At 43.3% G+C, this 15,879-nt stretch overlaps 1 long non-coding RNA gene and 1 other non-coding gene across 2 annotated transcripts; one reads left to right on the plus strand and one right to left on the minus strand.

Moving 5' to 3' along the window:
• Nucleotides 1-4,462: 4,462 nt before the first annotated feature.
• LOC123485384 lies at nt 4,463-10,169 on the plus strand. Its single transcript, XR_006658992.1, has 3 exons — nt 4,463-4,511; nt 6,226-6,399; nt 9,138-10,169. It is a non-coding gene; the product is annotated as an uncharacterized LOC123485384 (long non-coding RNA).
• A 5,309-nt stretch (nt 10,170-15,478) lies between these two features.
• Nucleotides 15,479-15,550, minus strand: trnae-cuc. Its single transcript has one exon. It is a non-coding gene; the product is annotated as a tRNA-Glu (tRNA).
• Nucleotides 15,551-15,879: the final 329 nt, after the last annotated feature.

Consider the following 15,879-nt stretch of genomic DNA (forward strand, 5'->3'; position numbering starts at 1 on the left):
CAATAAACTGAAGAGTGAGCTTAGGAGAGATAAAGGGGGAGTAATTGAGGGTAGTGATGGGGAGCAGGTGTTCGGGAATGAGGGCTGGCAGGTGTTTGGAATGAGGGTTGACAGGGGTGTAATGAGGTGAGGTTGAATGAGGGTGCAGGTGTTCGGAACGAGGGTTGCCAGGGTGGTTGGGGAATGAGGGTTATTGCCAGGTGATGAGGGTTGCCAGGTGTTCGTGAATGAGGGTTGCCAGGTGTGTAATGAGGGTTGCCAGGTGTGCGTAATGATGGGTTGCCAGGACCGGTGGTTAGTAGACCGGCGACGTCGAGCGGCGGAGACGGGGAGTGGGAGTAGATGTGACAGTTACATTGTGTTGTTCTTGTTGCCCTGAAGAGGCACAGTGATGTCCAAACAGTGGTGGTTTACCCAATAAATGACTGGGAGCTTTATGTAGAGAGTGTTCTGCTGTCTTTATATAGAGAGTGTTCTGCTGTCTTTATGTAGAGAGTGTTCTGCTGTCTTTATATAGAGAGTGTTCTGCTGTCTTTATATAGAGAGTGTTCTACTGTCTTTATATAGAGAGTGTTCTGCTGTCTTTATATAGAGAGTGTTCTACTGTCTTTATGTAGAGAGTGTTCTACTGTCTTTATATAGAGAGTGTTCTGCTGTCTTTATATAGAGAGTGTTCTGTTGTCTTTATGTAGAGAGTGTTCTGCTGTCTTTATATAGAGAGTGTTCTGCTGTCTTTATATAGAGAGTGTTCTGCTGTCTTTATATAGAGAGTGTTCTGCTGTCTTTATGTAGAGAGTGTTCTACTGTCTTTATATAGAGAGTGTTCTACTGTCTTTATGTAGAGAGTGTTTCTGCTGTCTTTATATAGAGAGTGTTCTACTGTCTTTATGTAGAGAGTGTTCTACTGTCTTTATGTAGAGTGTTCTGCTGTCTTTATATAGAGAGTGTTCTGCTGTCTTTATATAGAGAGTGTTCTACCGTCTTTATATAGAGAGTGTTTTACTGTCTTTATGTAGAGAGTGTTCTGCTGTCTTTATGTAGAGTGTTCTGCTGTCTTTATATAGAGAGTGTTCTGCTGTCGTTATATAGAGAGTGTTCTACTGTCTTTATGTAGAGAGTGTTCTGCTGTCTTTATGTAGAGAGTGTTCTGCTGTCTTTATGTAAAGAGTGTTCAGCTGTCTTTATGTAGAGAGTGTTCTGCTGTCTTTATGTAGAGAGTGTTCTGCTGTCTTTATATAGAGAGTTTTCTACTGTCTTTATATAGAGAGTGTTCTGCTGTCTTTATATAGAGAGTGTTCTACTGTCTTTATGTAGAGAGTGTTCTACTGTCTTTATGTAGAGAGTGTTCTACTGTCTTTATGTAGAGTGTTCTGCTGTCTTTATATAGAGAGTGTTCTGCTGTCTTTATATAGAGAGTGTTCTACTGTCTTTATATAGAGAGTGTTTTTACTGTCTTTATGTAGAGAGTGTTCTGCTGTCTTTATGTAGAGTGTTCTGCTGTCTTTATATAGAGAGTGTTCTGCTGTCTTTATATAGAGAGTGTTCTACTGTCTTTATGTAGAGAGTGTTCTGCTGTCTTTATGTAGAGAGTGTTCTACTGTCTTTATATAGAGAGTGTTCTGCTGTCTTTATATAGAGAGTGTTCTGCTGTCTTTATGTAGAGAGTGTTCTGCTGTCTTTATATAGAGAGTGTTCTGCTGTCTTTATATAGAGAGTGTTCTGCTGTCTTTATATAGAGAGTGTTCTGCTGTCTTTATGTAGAGAGTGTTCTACTGTCTTTATATAGAGAGTGTTCTACTGTCTTTATGTAGAGAGAGTGTTCTGCTGTCTTTATATAGAGAGTGTTCTACTGTCTTTATGTAGAGAGTGTTCTACTGTCTTTATGTAGAGTGTTCTGCTGTCTTTATATAGAGAGTGTTGCTGTCTTTATATAGAGAGTGTTCTACCGTCTTTATATAGAGAGTGTTTTACTGTCTTTATGTAGAGAGTGTTCTGCTGTCTTTATGTAGAGTGTTCTGCTGTCTTTATATAGAGAGTGTTCTGCTGTCGTTATATAGAGAGTGTTCTACTGTCTTTATGTAGAGAGTGTTCTGCTGTCTTTATGTAGAGAGTGTTCTGCTGTCTTTATGTAAAGAGTGTTCAGCTGTCTTTATGTAGAGAGTGTTCTGCTGTCTTTATGTAGAGAGTGTTCTGCTGTCTTTATATAGAGAGTTTTCTACTGTCTTTATATAGAGAGTGTTCTGCTGTCTTTATATAGAGAGTGTTCTACTGTCTTTATGTAGAGAGTGTTCTACTGTCTTTATGTAGAGAGTGTTCTACTGTCTTTATGTAGAGTGTTCTGCTGTCTTTATATAGAGAGTGTTCTGCTGTCTTTATATAGAGAGTGTTCTACTGTCTTTATATAGAGAGTGTTTTACTGTCTTTATGTAGAGAGTGTTCTGCTGTCTTTATGTAGAGTGTTCTGCTGTCTTTATATAGAGAGTGTTCTGCTGTCTTTATATAGAGAGTGTTCTACTGTCTTTATGTAGAGAGTGTTCTGCTGTCTTTATGTAGAGAGTGTTCTGCTGTCTTTATGTAAAGAGGGTTCTGCTGTCTTTATGTAGAGAGTGTTCTGGCTGTCTTTATGTAGAGAGTGTTCTGCTGTCTTTATATAGAGAGTGTTCTACTGTCTTTATATAGAGAGTGTTCTACTGTCTTTATGTAGAGAGTGTTCTACTGTCTTTATGTAGAGAGTGTTTTACTGTCTTTATGTAGAGAGTGTTCTGCTGTCTTTATGTAGAGTGTTCTGCTGTCTTTATATAGAGAGTGTTCTGCTGTCTTTATATAGAGAGTGTTCTACTGTCTTTATGTAGAGAGTGTTCTGCTGTCTTTATGTAGAGAGTGTTCTACTGTCTTTATGTAGAGAGTGTTTTACTGTCTTTATGTAGAGAGTGTTCTGCTGTCTTTATGTAGAGTGTTCTGCTGTCTTTATATAGAGAGTGTTCTGCTGTCTTTATATAGAGAGTGTTCTGCTGTCTTTATGTAGAGAGTGTTCTGCTGTCTTTATATAGAGAGTGTTCTACTGTCTTTATATAGAGAGTGTTCTACTGTCTTTATATAGAGAGTGTTCTACTGTCTTTATATAGAGAGTGTTCTACTGTCTTTATGTAGAGAGTGTTCTACTGTCTTTATTTATTTATAGAGCCTATAGTTCTGGTTGCCTTTCCATCTGCTTCACTTACCCTCTGCTTCACATATTGATGCTTTCCTCGTATTTTATCAGCTTTGTGCTTTCAAAATCAAAATCCAATCAAAATCTAGTTTTCTAACTATGTTGGTTTGCGTGATATGGAGTGGTATGAAGCTCCCGGTTTCAGCACGTTTTGTTGTACCTTCTAGTTAAAAAAATAAAAAAAATAAAAAAAATAAAAAACATTCAAAGCTTCCTTCAACCACTTCATTGAAATAAAGGAAACTAAGGAAGGCACTACCTTGACATCATCAACACTTCCCTCTTGCTTTGCTCACCAACAAAACAAAATGTCTGCATCCCAAATACACACCCTATTCCCCATATAGTGCACTAATTCTGACCAGGGCCCAAAGAGACAATGGAAAATAGGGACCTCAAAAGTAGTGCACTATATAGGGAATAGGGTGCGATTTTCAGACCCATCCAATGGCATGTCATGACCCACAATGCACCTGTGCTGCCCGAACCAGGAGGTAGCTGTGGAGGTGGGTGAGATGAGTTCTGATGAGGAGGAGTTTCTGACTATCAGAGTAATACGGAGGAGGGTTGTCTACCAGGTGCCTAAACCCCACAGAGAGGAAGCCCTCCTGGGGGACTTGTGGTCCGGCTTGGTGCCTCAGCATGTAGTGATGTGTCCCCAATCGAGGTCTCAGTGTGGTTTGAGGAGAACGCTTTCAACTTATTTTGTGATTGTTTAACAAACAGCATGATGAGTTTTCCTCTCTTTTTTTGTGATGAATGGGAGACCTCTGTCTGATCCAGTGTTTTTTAGTCCAGTATGCAATGTGTGTATTTTGTACTGACTGACAAGAATTCTTATATCTGACACAATGATGTGTGTATTTTGTGTATTTTTTACTTTTCACACTTGAGTCATTACTTACTTGTCTATAACAATATCTTTTGTCTCGTTTTGCTGTGTTGGGTTCCTGTGTTGGGTTCATCTGTTGGGAATGCTGTGTTGGGATGTTGTGTTGGGATGCTGTGTTGGGATACTGTGTTGGGATGCTGTGTTGAGATGCTGTGTTGGGTTGGGTTGCTGTGTTGAAACGGAAAAAAAATCTCATTTTCATTTTCCCTTGCAAAACAGTTTAAAAACGTTTTCCTGTTGTGTGCCCTCATGAAAATGACAGCACAATCCTGTGGTGAATCCGTGTAACGACAGGTGCTGACTGCGTGTGTCTGTCTCCCTCTACAGGCGGATGAGATGACTGACATCCCCCTCAGACTCGACAGAGGAGCAGTACACAGATGAACATGGACAGCGGTGTTCAGAAAGGTAATCACACATGGACATTATGAAAATGTTTGGTTCTGTCATTCATTCATTACATCAGTGTTTCCCAATCCTGGTCCTAGGTAGTGGTGTAAAGTATATAATCAGTGGTGTAAAGTATATAATTAGTGGTGTAAAGTACTCAAGTAAAAATACTTTTAAAGTACTACTTAAGACGTTTTTATGGGGGTATCTGTACTTTACCGTGGGGGCGCAAGACCGGACATGAAGATGACGTCAGAAGATGACTCCACCCACTCCAGTCGAGTATAGTGAAAAAAGCCTGGCACGACGTAACGGACCCCTCCTAGGGACGGCATGAAAGAGCACTAGTAAGCCAGTGACTCAGCCCCTATAATAGGATCAGAGGCAGAGAATCCCACTGGAGAGATGGGAGCCGGCCAGGCAGAGACAGCAAGGGCAGTTCATCACGCCAGTGCCTTGCCATTCACCTAGACTCAGTGGTGTAAAGTACTTAAGTAAAAATACTTTAAAGTACTACTTAAGTAGTTTTTTGGGGTATCTGTACTTTACTTGACTATTTCTATTTTTGACAACTTTTACTTTTACTTCACTACATTCCTAAAGAAAATAATGTACTTTTTACTCCAAAAAAGTACTGGTTCCATTTAGAATGCTGAGCAGGACAGGGAAACGGTCCAATTCACGCACTGATCAAGAGAACATCCCTGGTCATCCCTACTGCCTCTCATCTGGCGGAATCACTAAACACATGCTTCGTTTGTAAATGATGTCTGAGTGTTGGAGTGTGCCCCTGGCTATCTGTAGATTAAAAAAAACAAGAAAATTGTGCCGTCTGGTTTGCTGAAAATAAGTTATTATTTATTTATACTTTTACATGTACATTTACTTTTGATACTTAAGTATATTTAAAACCAAATACTTTTAGACTTTTACTCAAGTAGTATTTTACTGGGTGACTTTCACTTTTACTTGAGTCATTTTCTATTAAAGGTATCTTTACTTTTACTCAAGTATGACAGTTGGGTACGTTTTCCACCACTAGTCCTGGGGACCCAAAGAGGTGCTCAGTGAGGTTTTTTGCCCACACCTGATCAACACACTCCTCAAGCCTTTGATTCGTAGAACCGGGTATGTTAGTTCTAGAACGCACCCCCTTTAGGTCCCCAGTGTAGGGAAACACTGCATTACACCACGCCCCCTTTGTGGTTGTCAGAAAGGCAAAACAAAAAAACGGTTCTCTTCCTCAATAGTGTGCAGTGAGCTCATACTACAGGAAAGGCTGAAATTAGTATGACATCCTGGCAGTTAAAAGATAACTACATTTAGAGAAATGTCTATTGTCTCTTACCCCAAAAGCCTACGAAATAGTATGATCATTTGGTTATAGCCAGTGTGTCTGCATGTGTGTGTGTGTGTCTGTGTGTACCTGTGTCTATCTGGATGTGTGTGTGTCTGTGTGTACCTGTATCTATCTGCATGTGTGTGTGTCTGTGTGTACCTGTGTCTATCTGTATGTGTGTGTGTGTCTGTGTACCTGTGTCTATCTGGATGTATGTATGTGTGTCTGTGTGTACCTGTGTCTATCTGGATGTGTGTGTGTCGATGTGTACCTGTGTCTAGCCACTTACAGTAGTGTGGGTATACATTTTAGTATGTGTGGGATTGAGCCACACAAGACCAATTACATTTTGTATTTTATGTTATTGCAATCTTTCCTTCCTGTCCCCTCCAGGTGATGTTTTCTGAGCGTGAGTCTGACTCAGTGTGGGGGGAGGAGTCAGCTGAAGGTCGCGAAGTCAGCCGTGTGGAGCGGAACACGGCGGTGGAGGGGCAGTGGACCGAGACGCACCACAGTGACCCCGCCCTGACCTCTGAACTCCCCACGGCCCGGGACGACTTCACACAGGTCAGCCTCTAACCAGCCAATCAGAATAGCCGTAGTGGTGTTTGTTATACACAACAAACCAATCAGAATCACTGTTGCTGTGGCAGTTATACATCACAACCAATCAGAAACACTGTTTCTGTGGCAGTTATATACCACAACCAATCAGAAACTAGGAATGGGCGCGAGTACTCAATTCAAGGTTTGTATTCATTTACTTATCATCTAATTCAAGTACTCGAAATTTACAAAATAATGTAACTATTTACCTTATAAGCACTGACACTGCTTCATTACGAGATGCCATTTTCTCCTCAGTATCACGACACCATTTTCTCCTCAGGATCATGACACCATTTTCTCCTCAGTATCACGACACCATTTTCTCCTCAGTGTCATGACACCATTTTCTCCTCAGTATCATGACAACATTTTCTCCTCAGTATCATGACACCATTTTCTCCTCAGTATCATGACACCATTTTCTCCTCAGTATCATGACACCATTTTCTCCTCAGTATCATGACACCATTTTCTCCTCAGTATCACGACACCATTTTCTCCTCAATATCATGACACCATTTTCTCCTCAGTATCATGCCACCATTTTCTCCTTAATATCAGAAAGACTCCTCTCTTCCCTCCATTCTCTCCTACTCCTTAGACTCTGAGTTAGAAATGCTGGGTATTAGACGGGTTGGGAACGGACCACCATCACCTTCACCATTAGACAGGTTGGGAACGGACCACCATCACCTTCACCATTAGACAGGTTGGGAACGGACCACCATCACCTTCACCATTAGACAGGTTGGGAACGGACCACCATCACCTTCTCTTCCCTCCATCTCTCTTCAACTCCTCCTAGCTATGTGTGCTGGCTGTTGTGATGGAGCACCAGCATCAGAAGCTATTAGACAGGTTGTTCTCTCCCTCCATCTCTCCCTCCATCTCTCCGTCCATCTCTCCCTCCATCTCTCTCTCCGTCTCTCCCTCCATCTCTCCCTCCATCTCTCCCTCCATCTCTCCGTCCATCTCTCCCTCCATCTCTCTCTCCGTCTCTCCTCCATCTCTCCCTCCATCTCTCCCTCCATCTCTCCGTCCATCTCTCCCTCCATCTCTCTCTCCGTCTCTCCTCCATCTCTCCCTCCATCTCTCCCTCCATCTCTCCGTCCATCTCTCCCTCCATCTCTTTCCTCCATCTCTCCCTCCATCTCTCTCTCCGTCTCTCCTCCATCTCTCCCTCCATCTCTCCCTCCATCTCTCCGTCCATCTCTCCCTCCATCTCTCCCTCCATCTCTCCGTCCATCTCTCCCTCCATCTCTCCGTCCATCTCTCCCTCCATCTCTCCCTCCATCTCTCCGTCCATCTCTCCGTCCATCTCTCCTCCATCTCTCCCTCCATCTCTCCCTCCATCTCTTCCCCTCCATCTCTCCCTCCATCTCTCCCTCCATCTCTCCATCCATCTCTTCCCTCCATCTCTCTCTCCATCTCTTCCCCTCCATCTCTCCCCTCCATCTCTCCGTCCATCTCTCCCTCCATCTCTCCCTCCATTTCTCCCTCCATCTCTCCGTCCATCTCTCCCTCCGTCTCTTCCCTCCATCTCTCCCTCCAACTCTCCCTCCATCTCTTCCCTCCATCTCTCCCTCCATCTCTCCCTCCATCTCTTCCCTCCATCTCTCCCTCCATCTCTTCCCTCCATCTCTCCCTCCATCTCTTCCCTCCATCTCTCCCTCCATCTCTTCCCTCCATCTCTTCCCTCTGTCTCTTCCCTCCGTCTCTCCCTCCATCTCTCCCTCCAGCTCTCCCTCCATCTCTTCCCTCCATCTCTCCCTCCATCTCTCCCTCCATCTCTCTCAGGCTCTGGGGTACATAGGGGGCTTTAGCAGAGCAGATCTCCCTCTAGTGGAGGAGAGAGAGACTGTCAAGGATCACGGATCTGTCATCAGGAAGTGTGTGTGTGTGTGTGTGTGTGTGTGTGCGTGTGTATGTGTGTGTGTTTGTGTGTGTGCGTGTTCATGTTGCGTGTGTGTGTGTGCGCGCGTCTGTGTGTTTTTGTTTCAAGTGTGTGTGTGTGCATGCGTGCGTGGGTGTTTTTGTTGCAAGTGTATGTTTGTGTGTGTCTGTGAGTGTGAGTGAGTGTTGACTAACAAAGGAGAATCTCCAGTCAATGTGGTGTGAAGGGACCATGGAGGTGAAGTTACTGATGATGACCAGTAGTGGGTGCTAAAAGAACCACATCATTACATCAAGCAAATGGTTCAAAACGCATGTTGTGGAGTTGATAACTGTTGATAACTGTTAATCACTGTTGATAACTGTTAATAACTGTTGATAACGGTTGATAACTGTTGATAGCTGTTGAATAGTCACTGTCTCTTTCCTTCTAATGTTCTCTTTTACTTCCTGCGTTGCCGTCCGTTTCTGCCTATCTTCCCTTTGCTGTTGTTTCTCCATGCTTTTAGTTTGATTATCAGAGGTTCTAATCACCCTCTATCTGTCTCTCCCTCTCTCTCTCTCTCTCTCTCTCTCTCTCTCTCTCTCTCTCTCTCTCTCTCTCTGTCTCTGTCTCTGTCTCTCTCTCTCTCTCTCTCTCTCTCTCTCTCTCTTTCTGTCTCTGTCTCTCTCTCTCTCTCTCTCTGTCTCTCTCTCTCTCTCTCTCTCTCTCTCTCTCTCTCTCTCCTCTCTCTCTCTCTCTCCTCTCTCTCTGTCCTCCTCTCTCTTGCTCTACCTCTCCTCTCTCTTCCCCCCTCTCTCAGGGCCAAGATGTGTAAGAGGCGTACCCAGAGACGGACAGTAGTGTGGGGGGGGAGCCTCCTGGAGCGACTAGACGACCTCTCTGATGGGTCACGACTCCACAACCTCCAGCAGCACCTTCATCACCTCATCCACCTCTACTGTGAGGAGGAGGAGAAGGGAAGGAGGAGGAGAGGGGAGAAACGGCATAACAGGCCTCCTTCATCGCCTCGCTAGCTTCCTGTCCGCCCTCTGACCACACCCCTTTCCCTGAAGATCCACCAATCCTATGCATCAGGCACATGCAATCCCAGAGTGCTCCAGTGCACCTCAGTCCTGCCACCGTCTTCCTGTTTCAACAATCACTACTGTTTGGTCTCAGCTGCTCGGCTGGTTATTGCTCTCTTTCTTTCTTTTTCTTTCTTTCTTTCTGTGTTTTTCTTTTGCCTTTTTGTTGTGACCAAAGAGAGTTTGTGGTTGATGAATTCAGTTTGTCCCATGTTTGTTCTGTATGTATTGGATATTGATGCGGTGGTAGAACGCAGACAGACATTAGTCATGTATGTGTTGTACTGCTAGAGTAGGTGGATGGACTAACAGACGCTATGATATTCACCTCACAACACTACCTATCACTAGGACTACAGTTCTTAGTTATTCTTACTACTACATGAAAACTAGATCACTTCCTCTTCCTCATATTGACCTTTCTTTAAAAAAGGTCAGATATCACGATGTCACCTGTAGCACCCCTGAACCCCAATCCCTGCTTCCTGCTTCCTGCTGCTAGAGTGTTTAGTGTTCGTGTTCTACCTGTCTTCAGAAAGTAGCTATATCTAAATATGTGGAGAAAAAAAAACGATTGTCATCCGTAACCTAGGCAACCTTATTAGTCCCCTCTGTTACCGGCTAGAGTAGTCATGATTGGTCTGTTAGCTGGTGACGATCATAGCTGAGATAGTGGTAATGATATCTAGCCTTGATCCTTTTCTCTCTCTCTCTCTCTCTCTCTCTCTCTCTCTCTCTCTCTCTCTCTCTCTCTCTCTCTCTCTCTCTCTCTCTCTCTCTTTCTCTTTCTCTCTCTCGCTCTCTCTCTCTCTCTCTCTCTCTTTCTCTCTTTCCCTCTTTCTCTCTCTCGCTTTCTCTCTTTCTCTCTCTCTCGCTCTCTTTCTCTCTCTCTGTCTCTCTCTCTGTCTCTCTTTCTCTCTCTCTCTCTCTCTCTCTCTCTATCTCTCTCTCTCTCTACCTCTCTCTCTCTCTCTCTCTCTCTCTCTCTCTCTCTCTCTCTCTCTCTCTCTCTCTCTCTCTCTCTCTCTCTCTCTCTCTCTCTCTCTGTCTGTCTGTCTATGTATCTATCTTTCTTCCTGTCTTTTAAACCTCTCTCTTGGTATTTCTCTCTATGGTTTGTGGCATTTCCAACCTCGTCTCATTGTTTGACGTGTGTGCATGTGAATTTGTGTGTGTGTCAGACCTGACTTGCTGCTATGACGGGAGTGGTTGGTAAAAGCAGCAGTTATTGTTTTGAATTCTTTCCTTGTTTTTGGAGTTCTTCTTCTTTTGTGGTTTTGGTTCAGTTCACTAGCTAGATAAGGAACTAGTTTCGTTTGCCGATTTGTTATGGAGACTTGATGATTCCTTTTTATTAGGAAATTCCTTTATTTTAATTTCTTTTTCCCAATGGTGAATACGCTGTGAATAAGTTGATAAGGTGTGATCACGACTGTCTCGTTTAGAAACAGTCCTCTGATATGAAGAGGCCTGTGTCACTAATGGTAACCTATTCCCTATGCAGAGCCCACAGGGCCCTGGTCAAAAGTAGTGCACTACGTAGGGAACAGGGTGCCATTCTCTGGTCTAAAGTAGTGCACTACGTAGGGAACAGGGTGCCATTCTCTGGTCTAAAGTAGTGCACTACGTAGGGAACAGGGTGCCGTTCTCTGGTCTAAAGTAGTGCACTACGTAGGGAACAGGGTGCCGTTCTCTGGTCTAAAGTAGTGCACTATGTAGGGAACAGGGTGCCGTTCTCTGGTCTAAAGTAGTGCACTACGTAGGGAACAGGGTGCCATTCTCTGGTCTAAAGTAGTGCACTACGTAGGGAACAGGGTGCCATTCTCTGGTCTAAAGTAGTGCACTACGTAGGGAACAGGGTGCCATTCTCTGGTCTAAAGTAGTGCACTATATAGGGAATAGGGTGCCATTCTCTGGTCTAAAGTAGTGCACTATATAGGGAATAGGGTGCCATTCTCTGGTCTAAAGTAGTGCACTACGTAGGGAATAGGGTGCCATTCTCTGGTCTAAAGTAGTGCACTATATAGGGAATAGGGTGCCATTTGGGACGCGGGCCGAGGTTGGTACGAGGGCTTCTCTGATTGGTTCTTAGTTTGATTTATCAATGTGATTATTGATTACTTATCGGCCCTTGGGAGTGTGGGACCAGGTGTTAGTGGTTGTGTGTGTGTGTGTGTGTGTGTGTGTGTGTGTGTGTGTGTGTGTGTGTGTGTGAATTTGACGACATGAGCAGAGAAAATGAACTTTATTTCACGACAACCACGTTGCACTCCTGACTGTCAGGGGGGCGCACCTCCACGCTTTGGGCACAGGACACAGGAAATAGTATGTTTAGCCAATGGGAAAGGCCCACCTAGGCAGAATACAGTATTTGTAGCCAATCAGACAGCCCCATGTAGGCTGGATTCTGTATGTCTAGCCAATGGGAAAGGCCCATGTAGAAAGTGTATGAGGGCAGGTACAGGACAGAGACACACCTGACTAGAGGTGTGGTCAAGCAGGTTGAAAGGTCAAGCAGGTGTAAAGTATGTATACACGGCATCATTCACAGCTCAGAGCATAGCTACTGTATAATGTATTTACTTCACTAATATCACTAGTTACTGTGAGTGACATGTCAAAAAATAACAAAGTGATACAAATGCAAAACTAGTGGAAGTTCACTGTGACGGGTCGGTCGGCTTTTAAATTTAACCAATCAGCATCCTGTTTCCGTGGTGACGGCAGTTATAAACATAAATGATATTATACATATATAAATATCTACGAGGGCATGTATTAGTTTATTAAAAGGTATATTAATAAAATGCTGCAGTGTGTGTATGGCTGATAGAGAATAAAATGTACAAGTAATTTCCTGTTGTGTTTTTATTGTGATGAGAAGTGCTGTTGATGAAAACCTTACAACTCTTCTCTTCTTTCATTGAGTACAGTAGTACAGTAGAACTTATTACAGTACAGAACTTATTCATGGGTTGCATTGTTTCATCACAATATTGTTTTGAACATTCGTTTTGGACTGATGCCTGACTGAGCATTCTACTCAATGCATCGTCAGTGAGAGCTGATGAAGATTTCATCAACACTGCATTACAGTGGCTTGGAAATACAATAATGACATTCAAAAGGAGGCAAATAATTAGTAGGAAAACCTTTTGTCATCATTTCTATGTCACCAGATTGACTTTAGATGCAGTATAACGTTCGCTAGCTAGCTAAGATTGAGGGGAGGCCACTGGATTTTAGCTAGCTAACGTTAGCATTGCTAGCTAAGATTGAGGGGAGGCCGCTGGATTTTAGCTAGCTAACGTTAGCATTGCTAGCTATTTTTGACTAAAATGTAAATGTAAAATATATTTTGGACGAACTTTGTTAGCTAATGACAACATTGCCATCTGTCTAAAATACATTTGACAACATGATAATTCTGGCAAAGTTGTTTCCTACTAAAATATTTGACTCCTTTAGCAATGGCATCGTATTTCCAGGACGCTATAGTGTAATTTAGACTAAACGGTCGTTAGCCACCGTCCAGAATGACTGGGTTTATCACCCCTTTAGGGCACCGCTGATAGAGGGCGGCTTGAGAACGTTCATAGCAATGGCGTGACGCGACCAAGTGACGGAGGTGCAACCTGTGAATAAATTACAATGTCGAGAAGAAAACACATTCATTCACAAAACCAGTTCAACGAGAACCAATGACAATACAATAGAATTGACGGGAATAGAATATAATTGAATTTAAGTAGAATGTCAAGAAGAAAAAACACATTCATTCACAAAACCAATTCAATGAGGACCAATGACAGACAATCAGGTGTGTTTCATGGGTCAGAATGTGATGTGAATCATACTGTAAGTAAGCCAATGTATTATAATCAGACACACCACCAGAGGGCAGAGTTTCTACATTTTACATTTTACATTTTAGTCATTTAGCAGACGCTCTTATCCAGAGCGACTTACAGGAGCAATTAGGGTTAAGTGCCTTGCTCAAGGGCACATCGACAGATTTTTCACCTAGTCGGCTCAGGGATTAGAACCAGCAACCTTTCGGTTACTGGCACTACGCTCTTAACCACTAAGCTACCTACCTTCTACTGTTTAGTTAGACACCACCAGAGTTTCTACATTTTTTACATTTTAGTCATTTAGCAGACGCTCTTATCCAGAGCGACTTACAGTTAGTGAGTGCATACATTATTTTTTATTTTTTTCATACTGGCCCCCCGTGCGAATCGAACCCACAACCCTGCCGTTGCAAACGCCATGCTCTACCAACTGAGCTACATCCCTGCCGGCCAGTCCCTCCCCTACCCTGGAAGACGCCGGGCCAATTGTGCGCCGCCCCATGGGTCTCCTGTTTCTACTGTTTAGTTAGACACCACCAGAGTTTCTATTAGAGGCCTTCACGGATCCACCTGTACCCGAATACACGAGACCAAATCCGTGTCTGAATCCAGAATTCTAAATAATGTCACGGGTTTGGGTCGGATCTGATTGTCAGGGGTATGTGTAATTTTAACTGACTTGTCTGGAAGGGCCCTTACAGATCAAGAGAGAGAGAGAGAGAGAGAGAGAGAGAGAGAGAGAGAGAGAGAGAGAGAGAGAGAGAGAGGCAGAGAGAGAGAGAGAGAGAGAGAGAGAGAGAGAGAGAGAGAGAGAGAGAGAGAGAGAGAGAGAGAGAGAGAGAGAGATTGTATCTTTTATCCTGCTGCTCTTGCTTTTCAATCATAAATCATCAAAGCGGCAATAGGTTACAGTCATAGAGCCTTGCTCCATGTGTGGCCATAGTTAGGAGATATCTAATCAAGGAAAGATGGAATTAAAAGTTAAAGGAGAAGGATAGGCTACAATGACCAAGAGCCAACAGGTAGGCAGGCTGCTACTTCATATTATGAATGGAGTGTGTTATTTGTAACTGTAGGATGAGAAAGTGCATGCACTGCAGCATAGTTAGCCTAGCTAGCTAACGTTAGCTGGCTTAACTAGCTTCTTCGTCCCCGCTTTGATGCAGTCCAACACAGGTACGACATAATCATATCGGATGATGAATAGCTTAGCTATGGCAGCTATTGGTCTACTATAGCCTGTCTCTCCCCCACTCCTCCCTGCTCCCCAGCCTGGTCTCAGAGCATTTCATATTTTTCTGTATGTAAATTCTGATAGACTCCATTTAGTATGATATGTTTACGTTTGGTATTGTTACATAAGACAGATGGTTACTTAAGGCATAAAACGAGACGTCGGAGTTTCTACTGTTTTAGTCAAAGATTTGTCTAACTAACCCAAGATGGACCACAGCCTGTCCTTTCCAATGGGAGAAAATTAATCATAGCGGGCAGAACATGCAAGGAGGTGGGCAGAGCCAAGCACGAGCTAGCGAGAGCCTATTGGTGCGTTCTAGCATATATTTGCATATTTCTGTTAGGGAACGCCTACTCTGTGAAGTGGACGTGTGTAATAAGTCACCCTTTCACTCCTTATAAACAACACCATTTTATAAAAAGTTTGGCAAAGGGTAAAGTCTACTAAACTTAGTCCACACTGTTTGTAACAGATTTTAGTGTTGGAAACAGAAAACTGTATTGAGATCAAATATTTAATCGATGAGAAAATTAGCAGAATGTCGGCCAAAATCCATCTCGCTCCATCTTCTCCCACTGCCGGCCACTGGGCTTCCACTCAGCACCATATTTGGTAGCGAGTAGAAACGTCAACCGGATGCTTCACATTTATACATCCGGTGAAATATCTGTCTAATTTTTCGATCTGTGGTTTAGTTAGACACTACCAGGGAAAATGTACAACGATTCCCAAACGGTGGCGTGGTAGCGTTTAACAGTATCTGAACATGCAACAGTGAAACATACAAAATAATAATGTAAAACAAAGAAATAACTAAGAAAAATAAAACAGAAAAACAGCACACATTGAAACAAAGACATGAGGCAGACACAAGGATAGCAGAAACAAAACGTTCGCTTTCAAATACAATTGATCAAATGTGGATTTACATCCACATTTGTAGCATTTAAAATATGAGCGTTGTTGTGAGTGAAAAAATTGTATGTTCCCTGACCGGGAATCGAACCCGGGCCGCGGCGGTGAGAGCGCCGAATCCTAACCACTAGACCACCAGGGAAACCTGCTTCACTAATGACAGGGTGAGGTTTAATTTGGTTACTCAGCGCTGATTTTAAACTAAGTTCAACATGTGGCTCTTTCTTTGGAAGACACGATAACGACAGATAAAAAGAGATCAGTATCTTTGCAATAACACATCCAGAAGCTGTGTGCACGGGCTCCCTTTCCCGCACTGTAGGCTGTCTGTGATGTTTGTAGCTATATGGTTTACAGCTAGCTAGCTCCGGCCTTTAGTCTTTCGGAGTTCAAAGTCAAGCTGTCCCCGGCTATGAGAGCAGGAATTGAACGCAGCAGACAGCAGACAGCGGCAGGAGAGGGCCGGGCGGG

The sequence above is a fragment of the Coregonus clupeaformis genome, unplaced genomic scaffold (assembly GCF_020615455.1).
Source record: "Coregonus clupeaformis isolate EN_2021a unplaced genomic scaffold, ASM2061545v1 scaf0665, whole genome shotgun sequence".
In the NCBI taxonomy this organism is placed as follows: Eukaryota; Metazoa; Chordata; class Actinopteri; order Salmoniformes; family Salmonidae; genus Coregonus; species Coregonus clupeaformis.